Source organism: Juglans microcarpa x Juglans regia, chromosome 3D, assembly GCF_004785595.1.
Source record: "Juglans microcarpa x Juglans regia isolate MS1-56 chromosome 3D, Jm3101_v1.0, whole genome shotgun sequence".
Lineage (NCBI taxonomy): Eukaryota > Viridiplantae > Streptophyta > Magnoliopsida > Fagales > Juglandaceae > Juglans > Juglans microcarpa x Juglans regia.
Genome location: NC_054598.1, coordinates 21,773,352 through 21,781,056, shown reverse-complemented (window position 1 = coordinate 21,781,056; position 7,705 = coordinate 21,773,352). Strand labels below are relative to the sequence as shown.

The following is a 7,705-nucleotide window of genomic DNA, read 5'->3' as shown; positions in this document are numbered from 1 at the left end:
GTATTTTGATTGTAACTTTCCACTCACATCTCCGATTGATTAGATTCTTGATGCGTTGAAAAGATATCTTAAAGGGCTGCAAATTTGTCTCTAATAAAGATTTATAAATTCGAACTCTTCAAGCGTGTACGTGACTGCCACAATGAGTCCTAAAATTTAGGCATTTTTTATGCGGGAATATGAAGACGTTAAGGTTTTCTTTCCTACCCTATATAAGCATATCAATAGCACGAAATTGGGGTTTGTTTTTGAAGGGAGGACGGACTGAAGAACGAAGAGATGAAATTAATTTTCATGACCGCTGATTGCTTTATTTTTCTTTTGAGATTTTTGTTGTCCATTATATTTATGGGTAACTAAATTCTCAAGTAGGGCTAGGGATGAACTTGCACATTAAAAGGTATTTTTAATTTATTTTTAATTTATGTATTTGATTTTCAATTACTAAAACTCTTTTGTTTTATCATTGCCAATTCATTGTTGATATTTCCTTCTCCGAATAATCATAGAATTTATTCTGTTTGTGGATTTAGTCATGCTTTTTCTATTGAATGGATTAGTTCTTTGATTATGTTTGGATCAATTATTTATCTATATTAATTTAATTCTTTACTGCAATATCGCACCCTGAATATATTGTCGTCATTGGATTTTCTCAATAGGAATACTAATTTACGTATTTTAAAAGTGGTGAATGATTTTTCAAAGGGTTACATTTTATTTAATTTTAGTTTATAAATATATACATTCCGATTGGAAATTTTGGGAATTAAGTTCCCAATTAAGTTATTCAATGAATTAAGAATAATTAAAATACCGGATTTGTGCAAGGGATTCCCTATGCTTTACTGTTCGTCAAACTTGAGTACTTTTTCCTTTAGTCACTTTGCTTCACTTTAATTTACATTTAAAATTAATATTTGTTCTCCATTAATTATTTAAAACTGTGCTAGAACTACCGCGTTATTATTTGGGCTTAATCAAATTTTGGTGCCGTTGCCGGGGAGACGATGGAAGAATCGATACATATTGAGTATTTCAGTAGTTTGTTCGTTCCCTCTTTTAACTTGCTGTATTATTATTATTTTTCCTTTCTTTTCGTAATATTTTCAGCTTTTAGGATTATTTTATTGTTATATAATGAAAAAATATCTATTTCAATATGGGGACTTATGTGAATGGAATAATCAAAAATTAAATTTATCTCACATTCATCAAAAGTATCATTTAACTTTGGCTAATCTATTGAAGATGCTCGAGCTCTCAGCAGAGAAAATGACTGCACGAAGGCAGCTATTACCTAAGATAATGCCGCGATTCTTATAGGGATGATGCTCGGCCAGATTGGAAGCCCAATGAGTGAGAGTAACTCCAGGTAATAATTCCCTTGAAGAGTTGAAAAAGAAAATGCAGGAAGGAGTTACTACCAATTTTGGTTTAATTTGTAACTACAAAACTAAAAGGTTACTATATATGTTAGCCGCATGCTTACTTTTCTTTTTTTTCCCTCTATAATGACTTGGAAATTTATCGTCATTGAACTAGAATAACATCAACTGATTTCTCTGCTGAAGATCCATCTGGTAGTAAAATTTGCATGATGAGACAACATAGGACTTTGAACAGAATACCAATAAGTTCTTATCAACAAAAAAAAAAAAAAAAAAAAAAACAGAATACCAATAAGTATCAGCACCAGCCTATTTATCTAATCACGAACCATCAAATATCACTACGCAACATCATTCCATCTAGTAAGAAACAAGTGAGGAATTATGTATACCTTGGGTTCTCGTATTCCCATTTAGGAAAGGTAAATTGTGTTGTGTTTCTGATCCAAACACTGAACACAGCTCCGTCGAACTAAGGCTGGAAATATATTTCTCTCAAGTTTGTAAAGTAGGAACTGTGAGATAATCATTGCAAGTAATTAGACGCTTTTTGACCATCTCATTTTGCAATTCAATGGCTTCATCCACTTTTCCCAGCTCATAATACTTCCTCAATAGACGTATACACATAATCTCATCTGGATGGAGACCCCTCTGAATCATCTCATCAAACAGCTCTTTTGCTCGTTGCACCTCACCACACCGAGAAAAACCCAAAATCAAGGAAGTATATGCCAGCAGATCAAACTCCATTCCCAAATCAATCATTATGTCATGCAAATTCAAAGCTTCCTGAAGATTCCCATGCTTTAAGTTCCCATCAATTAAAGCTGTGTAAGAACTTCTATTAGGAATCACACCCTTGTCCAGCATTTCATCAAACAGCTTCTTGGCTTTTTCAATACTATTATTTTTACAAAGACCATCAATTAACGCTGTATAAACTGCAACATCAGGAATTACTCCAGCTTTCAGCATTGCCTGAAAGACTTCTTCTGCTGCCTTTATCCTCCCACCTTTACAAAGACCATCCACTAGAGCTGTGTAGGTGACAATGTTCAAGTCAACTCCTGCCTGCATCATCTCATTAGCCAGCTCCAAAGCATCATTTAGATTGCCTAATTTACAACTTGCATCAATCAGAGAAGTGTAAATAAATTCATTGGGCAGAAGACCAACATGTCTCATGTAAACAAAAAATTTAATTGCCTCTTGGATCATCCCTTCCTTACAAAATGCATCGATTAATGTGCTATAAGTTACAACATCCAGTACCACCCCATTGATCTTCATCTCATGGAGAAACTCAAAAGCTTGAGGCATTCTTTCAAATTTACAGAAAGAATTAATTAAAGCATTATATGTTATCACATCAGGTTCACAACCTGCATCCTTCATTTCTTCAAATATACTAACCGATTCATCCAAGAATCCAAACTTTCCATATCCATCAATAAGATAATTATATGTGAAAAGATTCGGCATAAGGCGAGTTTGTTTCATTTTTTCGAACAATCTTCTAGCGGTTCCCAAATCTCCTCCTTTGCACATATTGGATATCATTCTATTATATGTGAAAACCGAAGGACTAATTCCAGCCCCAACCATATCTTCAAAAAGCTTCCTCGACAATTCCCTCTTGCCTGCCTTTTCATATCCATCAATAAGATAATTATATGTGAAAAGATTTGGCATAAGGCTAGTTTGTTTCATTTTTTCGAACAATCTTCTAACGGTTCCCAAATCTCCTACTTTGCACATATTGGATATCATTATATTATATGTGAAAACCGAAGGACTAATTCCAGCCCCAACCATATCTTTAAAAAACTTCCTCGACAATTCCCTCTTACCTGCCTTTTCATATCCATCAATAAGAAAAGTATATGTGACAACATCGGGCATAAGGCCAATTTGTTTCATTTTTTTGAACAAGCTTCTAGCGGTTCCCAAATCTCCTCCTTTGCACATATTGGATATCATTATACTATAAGTGAAAACCGAAGGACTAATTCCAGCCCCAACCATATCTTTAAAAAGCTTCCTCGACAATTCCCTCTTGCCTGCCTTTTCATATCCATCAATAAGAGATGTATATGTGACAACATCGGGCATAAGGCCGGTTTGTTTCATTTTTTAGAACAAGCTTCTAGCGGCTTCCAAATCTCCTCCTTTGCACATATTGTGTATCATTATATTATATGTGAAAACCGAAGGACTAATTCCAGCCGCAACCATATGCTTAAAAAACTTCCTCGACAATTCTCTCTTCCCTGACTTTGAAAGCCTATGCAAAAGTTCCCTACAAGACCGAGGTTTTGGCAAAACCCTGTACTTCTCCATCCTCAAAAAGTACTCGATCGCTTCCTCCAGCATTCCTAGCCCAGTCAAAACACTAAACAAAGCATCAAACACACCAAACCCTCGAACCCAAACAACACCCCTTGTCGACCACAATACGTCAAACACATGGCAACCTGGCAAAACCCACCTCAACAAAACTAACTCTCTAATAATCCTATTGGCGTCGAAGTACATTCTCGCGTAAAACAGTATATGGATCAAGATACAATATCCGAATTGGCAAAACCCAATTCGGGTTCCCGCCCATTTGGAGAACCGCAAAGCCAACCTTGGATCCCCTTTCAATTCCACCAAAGCCCTAGATATCCATATGGGCCCCAGCGCCGAGTCAAACAAACAGATAATCCTATTGTCATCCCACTGCTCTTGTTGAATAATTTGAATAATATTACAAATTGATTCTTTACTATCAAAAATACGGTTGGGGCTTGATATGCTGACAAAAGGGTATCTGATTATGAAAAGAAAGTTGGACAACCAAATCAAAGGGCAATCAATGAAAGAACCATGCGATGACGAAACATTGATAGTATTGAAAAATGGGTTAATGGGGTTCAGGGTGTTCGGAGAGAGAGGGCTTACACGGTGAGAGGCTCTACGACCAACGTGGAAGAGACCGCGCCGGTAAACTCGCATTGTTGTTTGGAGAGAGAGGGCTTTTTTTTCTTTTAAGGGAGAGGCTCTGCCGACGAATGTTTTGAAATCATCATTCGACCTTTTTTTTCATTTCATTTCATTTTTTTAATATTTTTTAATATTTCAAAAAACAAAAATCTATAATATCATTAAAAAATATTTTCTTAATAAAATAAATGTATCGAAATCCATTATGGATAAGAATACTCAGGACAACTAATATTGTTCTAATCGAAAGGCATCGGTCAATTTTGCGCAGACAACCTTCGAGCATTAATAGATCATCAAAGGACTTTGAGCATTGAGTAATGCTGTATAATTTTTTCAACCTTCCCACATTATATTTTTGTAAATTTTTATATTTTTTAATATATTTTTAAAAATTTTTTTTGAGTTTATTCTTTTTAAAATAATTTAATTTTTTTATTCATTATTTATATATTAAATATTTAATAAAAAAATAAAAATTAAAAAATATGTGGTGTGTAAAAATTGTGTGAATAGTAAGAGATTGAGTAGATTTGTTCTTGAGCATTAACTACGTTAAGAAAAGTGTAGGAAATAAAAGAAACTATATATGAAAGTGGTGAAAATCAAAACGAGCACTAATAGTTTACTAAACTCACAAATAGAAGAAAAATATTATTCTTACCACTCATTTTTATTACTCGGTATTATTGTTAAAAAAAATTTATTTTATTGTACTTAATGATTAATAAATTATTTTTTAATAATATTGTGATGTTTTTAATTTTTTTAAAAAATATTTAAAGTGTTAAAAAATATATGTAAGAAAAACTAAAGAAAAAATACTACTACTATAACTAACGGTAAGCTGGGAGCGGTGGCTATAGAGCCACCCAAGATAGAATCGGATTTGGAGTTGGGCGGTTTAATTTTTTGAATCGGATCATTTATTACAAGTTTAGATAAAATATTTCAATGTTAATATCATATTATGAGATGAATCTAAATAATTTTATTAAGAATGCAAATTCATGACTTTCATAAAAATATTATTGTCTATAGAAAAGATAAATAACTTGTTAGAAGGTTATGACAATGGTAATAATTTGTGGAGATCTGTCATAAGTTTATGGCAAAATTCTCATTGTTTTTCAACTTTTTATATTCGAATAAATAAAATAAAGAATTCCATGTTACATTTTTCATATTTTCTCTCATTCTGAATGAATATAAGAATGGGCAAGGAAATATATGTTTTCTTAATTCCAATTCAAAAATAAATAAGGTTTTAAATAAAGAGTAATGCTACATGCAGTCGTAGAGTGCGTAAGTCTTGCACAATCTTTTTATAAAAGAGTAAGGTTTACAATTAAAAAATTAATTAATTTTTTCATGTAAATGCCTTATTTATTATTTTTTTTCTAAAAATATTGTACGGCGTTTGCGTACTCTACGATTACAAATATAATTTTTCTTAAATAAATTTGAGTTGATTTAAATTAGTATAAAATTAATTAGATAAGGTATTGAATCGATCACGAGAGCGTTTAAAATATTTGATCTTTTATCGCCTCAAAATAAATTGAGTTTATCTAATCGAATTGCTTTCCAAAGATAACTTTCCGTCAATAAAGATGGGCCAAAAACCTCTAAAATCATAAGAAAAACTTGAAGTAAAAAGAGAGGAAAAAAATATAGATAGATAAGGTGGTGTTTTCGTAGGTGGTCACGACTCACGAACATAATTTTTTGATAGGACAGACAACACCATGTGAATCAATCCAACCATAACATCTCCTCTTTCAAAACTTGGAGATGCTTTTTTAATGCAAAAATTGGGTGGAGAAGTTGCGAAAATGGTTAGAGTTTGGCCCTTCCATTTTTTTTAACTGAGAACTAAAAGGACCACAGTACCGTTATTATCAAAGTACTTTCAAAAAAAAAAAAAAAGGAAATTGATCTTTATTCATATTTGAAGACTTATAGCGTTTCACTAAATAATGATGATTGAGGGACGGAAGGCGATTAGTCGAGCTGATAGGGACGGGACTGGGATTATAGAACTTAAGAAGAAGAATATGGAGATGAAAGTTATGAATATGGATGTTGATAACATGAATGCGGTGATGCAAGAATACTTCAAGTCACTTCAAATGGAAATCATAGAGAAACTTAGGAATGAATTGAATCAAATGTAGTAGCTGGAGGAGGGAGAAGTGAATCAAAGAGTTGCTGTTTGTGCACACCTGGTAATATATTGTTCATTTTGCTGTTTTTTGTAATTGTTGTTTTTGGTTAATATAGTGGAAAAGTTGCTGTTTTTGCACACTTGGAAATCCTAGTAGTTGTTGTTTTTGGTCAATTCTATGATTAATATTGCTTAATTCTGAGCTTAATTTTGTGTTTTTTGCAGGTATTACTCATTTTGGATTTTGCAGCTGAATTTTATTGAATACTCATAACAGTTATGTGGATAGTTTTTGTAACTCATCATGTGGATGTTTTTTGGAACTTCATGACAGATGTATGTTTTTTGGGTTAGCATAGCAGATGTACATAACAACTCGTGTGAATGTATTTGGTCTTTTTGTAACTGCTGTTAATCTAGGGGTTTCTTTTTGTGCTGCTGTACATGGTATGTTGTTAGACATGAATACTAGTATGTTGCTAGACATGATAACTGCATATTTATGTCTCTGTTTTTTGTAATTAAGATAGCGTTGGATCTTAAAATATCTTGTAGATGTTTATGTAGATGCAGATTTTTTTATTGACATTGAAATGGGTATGTTGCTAGATAATTTGTTAGTGAATAAGAAATTTAGATAGAATTTTAGATAAGTTTAATATCAATTTTTTGCTATTAGCATTAAATGACCTTTGAAAATATGATTTTTTTAATATTAATTTAATTAGAATATAATTATTATTAAGATTAAATTGGTAGAATTCTAAAATGTGATACAAATAAATTAAATAAAAAAATTATTAATTTAATAATATTGTATTATTATATAGAGAATGAATGGCTAATCCAATGTGGGGATTGAATTTAAATGGAATAGGCAAATGCAAAGAAAAAGTGATATTGGCTAAATTTTGAAGATGCATTTGGCCAGTCCCCTCTCTCTCTAGAAACTCGCTCATCCGAATCCAGCTGGGGGGAAAGGGAGCTTCGGCGCCTTCTTCCTCTTCTTCTCCTTCTTCTCCTCGCCGGCCCTTCATTTTTGGTGGTTTCGTTTGGTTTTTTTGTTTTTTTTTTTTTAGGATTTCGGCCAAATAAAGGGGGTAGCCGTTTCAAGCCTCTCCGGCGACCATCGTCCGACACGCGCACCACCAGGAGAAGC

General features: G+C 32.8%; 1 long non-coding RNA gene and 1 pseudogene across 1 annotated transcript; one reads left to right on the top strand and one right to left on the bottom strand.

Moving 5' to 3' along the window:
• Positions 1–1,625: 1,625 nt before the first annotated feature.
• Positions 1,626–4,392, bottom strand: LOC121255134 (annotated as a pseudogene).
• A 2,075-nt stretch (positions 4,393–6,467) lies between these two features.
• LOC121256169 lies at positions 6,468–6,988 on the top strand. The gene is made up of 2 exons (XR_005938930.1): positions 6,468–6,607; positions 6,772–6,988. It is a non-coding gene; the product is annotated as an uncharacterized LOC121256169 (long non-coding RNA).
• The last annotated feature ends 717 nt before the right edge of the window (positions 6,989–7,705 follow it).